This window comes from Rhinolophus sinicus, linkage group LG15 (assembly GCF_036562045.2).
Source record: "Rhinolophus sinicus isolate RSC01 linkage group LG15, ASM3656204v1, whole genome shotgun sequence".
In the NCBI taxonomy this organism is placed as follows: domain Eukaryota; kingdom Metazoa; phylum Chordata; class Mammalia; order Chiroptera; family Rhinolophidae; genus Rhinolophus; species Rhinolophus sinicus.
The window spans coordinates 49,688,599-49,692,082 of NC_133764.1; the positions used below are offsets into that span (position 1 = coordinate 49,688,599).

The 3,484-nt window shown below is 41.3% G+C and overlaps 1 pseudogene; it reads right to left on the reverse strand.

Moving 5' to 3' along the window:
• Window positions 1–1,094: 1,094 nt before the first annotated feature.
• Window positions 1,095–2,708, reverse strand: LOC109458497 (actin-related protein 2/3 complex subunit 1B; annotated as a pseudogene).
• Between the last annotated feature and the right edge of the window lie 776 nt (window positions 2,709–3,484).

The window sequence follows — 3,484 nt, forward strand, 5'->3', positions numbered from 1 at the left end:
ATAGTTTTGTGATTTACATGTAGGTCTGTGATCCATTTTGAGTTAGTTTTTGTGTGTGTGTGAAGGATATGAGATCTTTTTTTATTTTATTTTATTTTTTTGCACGAGCATGTCCAGTTGTTCCAGCACCATTTGTTGAAAAACAACTTTCTTTGCTCCATTGTATGGCCTTTGTTCCTTTGTCGAAGATCAGTTGACTGCATTAATGTGGGTCTATTTCTGGACTCTCTATTACGTTCCATTTTTCTCTTTGTCCATTCTTTCATCAATACCACACTATCTTGATTACTGTGGCTTTAACATATGTCTTGAAGTTTAGTGTCAGTCCTCCAACTTTGTTCTTCTTCAATATTGTATTGGCTATTCTGGGTCTTTTGCCACTGCACATAAACTTTAGAATCAATTTATTGATATCCATAAAACAACTTGATGGGATTTTTTTTTTTTTTAATTTCAGGTCGTCTAACTTTTTTTTTTTTTTTTTAAGATTTTATTGGGGAAGGGGAACAGGACTTTATTGGGGAACTGTGTACTTCCAGGCCTTTTTTCCAAGTCAAGTTGTTGTCTTTTCAATCTTAGTTGTGGAGGGTGCAGCTCAGCTCCAGGTCCAGTTGTCGTTTCTAGTTGCAGGGGGCACAGCCCACCATCCCTTGCGGGACTCGAGGAGTTGAACTGGCAACCTTGTGGTTGAGAGCCCACTGGCCCATGTGGGAATCGAACCAGCAGCCTTCAGAGTTAGGGACATGGAGCTCTAACCACCTGAGCCACCGGGCCGGCCCCATAATGGGATTTTTTGATTGAGATTGCTTTGAATCTATAGATGAAAATGGCAAGAGCTGGTGTCTTGACAATATTGAGTTTTCCTAGCAATGAACATGGAAATCTCTCCATTTATTTAGCTCTTTCTTGATATCTTTCATCAGTTTTGTAGTTTTCCTCACATAGTTCTTGTACGTATTTTGTTAGCTTTATACTTTAGTATATTATTATTTCAGTGCTAATGTAAATAAAAAAAAATTTTTACAATTTTTTTTTTTTACAATTTTTATTACTTCCAAGTTTTGAAACAGTTCATGACTAGCAAAGTGCTTTGGGATTTTTTTTATTTTTGTTTTTTACAATAAATGAAAGTATTTCTTTAAGAAAAAGGCACATGTTCCTCCAAATACCTAAGAAAACCTTCCTATCCCTTCCCTCTCTCTCCCCTGTGGGGACCCAAATAGATACCCTAGAAACATTCAGCAAAGCCAACTTTAGCCTCCCCGACCCCTCCCCCAGCAGCTGGGATGAGGCCAACATTCTCCTCACAGGTTATTTGATCTTGAGGTCCTTCCAAGCTGATTCCAAGTTCTTCACATCACAGATGCTCATGCTGCCCTCAATGCCATAACGCAGAACTGCGAGCACTTGGCCTTGGCCCTGCTGAGCACTGATATCTGGCTGACACTGTTGTGCAGCCAGTCTAGGCCCACACCACGGGCCACGCTGCTCTCGGAGCTTCCCTTCTCATCGAGGTTCTGGAAGTGCTCGCAGGCTGTCAAGCAGAGTTGGAAGCTTTGCTGGGGCACTTCCGGCTGCCGTTGTAAGCTCAGCGTCCCTGCGGCGCCTCATAGGTAAAAGGCACCGGGAAGCAGTTATGGCTCACGGCCACCAGTCTGTTTTCTGTGATAAAGGTCAGAGCCAGCAGCGGCAGCGTTTCAGAGGCCAGAGTCGCCCGGCCATCTTGTCAGCATTGGCCAGGCACACAGTACTGTCGTTGCTGACCCAGGCCACAGGAATACCGCTGGCTGAAAAGCACATGCCATGCACCCAGTTGCAGCTACTACTGGACTCAAACATCAGCTCACCAAAGGGTGTCTTGGAGCCCCATTATAGGTCCCTCCTCCACCTCCTAGAGGTAGGCTGAGAAGATTAGGCAGTTTAAATCACAGGAGCCCGTGGCCGGTAGCATGTAGTCGGGGTGCCAGTCCAGGCTGATGATCGTGGAGCTTCTTGATGTGGTTGTACACCCACCAGTCATTTTCCTGCTCAAAATAGCTGATGAAGATGGCACAAGAGCTGCTGCCTACAGCGAACTTGTTCTTACTGGGAGCCCAGCACACACAGAGATCGATCGGTCCTGTTGATCTGCAGGATGACATGACAAGTGTGGGCTTCCACGTGCAGCCCTTCAGCGGTCTGTAAGGCAGGTCACCTTGTGGTTATTCTCAGAGGTTCAGTCCATGCCGGTCACTTGCCCGTTGTGCTCCTTAAACTCATGCACCTTTACCCACTTGGCCACTCTTCTCATAGATATGAACCTCGTGGGCGTTGGGGTAGACCGAGGTCCTTGTTACAGGTGTGGCACCTAATGGGCTCCAAATGTTTGGTAGAAACCATCAGGGAACCCATCTGGGCCTTGTGCTTCTTACTTTGGAAGGTTTTTTATTATTGATTCGATTTCTTTAATAGACAGAGGCCTATTCAGATTGTCTATTTCTTGTGTGAATTTTGGCAGATTGTATCTTTTAAGGAATTAGTCCATTTCATTTAGGTTATCAAATTTGTGGGCATACAATTGTTTATAATATTCCTGTATTATTCTATGGGATCTGTGGTGATGTCCCCTTTTTCATTTCTGATATTAGCAGTTTGTCCTCTCTTTTTCCTTAGTTAACTTGGCTATAGGCTTATTAATTTTATTGATCTTTTCAAAGAACCAGCTCTTGGTTTTGTTGATTTTTCTCTATTAATTTCTTGTTTTCAATTTAATTGATTTCAGCCCTGATTTTCCTTTCTTTTCTTTTGCTTAATTTAGATTTAATTTGCTCTTCTTGTCTGCTAAGGTGGAAATTTAGATTATTGATTTTAGATCTTTTTTGTTTTCTAATATACACATTTGATTATATAAATTTCCCTCTAAATAATGCTTTTGCTGCATCCTACAAATTTTGTTAAGTTGTATTTTTATTTAGCTCAGAATATTTAAAAAATTTGCTTGAGATTTCTTCTTTGACCCATTATTATTTAGAAGTGTGTTCTTTAATCTCTAAGTATTTGGGGACTTTCCAGCTATCTTTCTATTGTTAATTTCTAGTTCAATTTCACTGTGATTTCTAATTTTTGAAAATTGTGAAAGTGTGATTTATGGCCCAGAATGTGCTATATCTTGGTGAATATTCCAAGTGAGTTTGAGAATCTGTGTGTAATCTGCTATGGTTGGATGAGTAGTCTGCAGATGTTAGTTATATATACTTTATCCACAGTACTGTTGAGTTGAACTGATTTTCTTTGCTTTATTTCTTTTTTTTTTAAGTGTGTTTTCTTTTTAAAATTTTGTATTGGGGAACAATGTGTTTCTCCCAGGCCCATCAGCTCCAAGTCATTGTCCTTCAGGCTAGTTGTGGAGGGTGCAGCTCAGCTCCGAGTCCAGTAGCCATTTTCAATCTTTATTTGCAGGGGGTACAGCCCACCATCCCATATGGGAATTGAATTGGCAACCTTG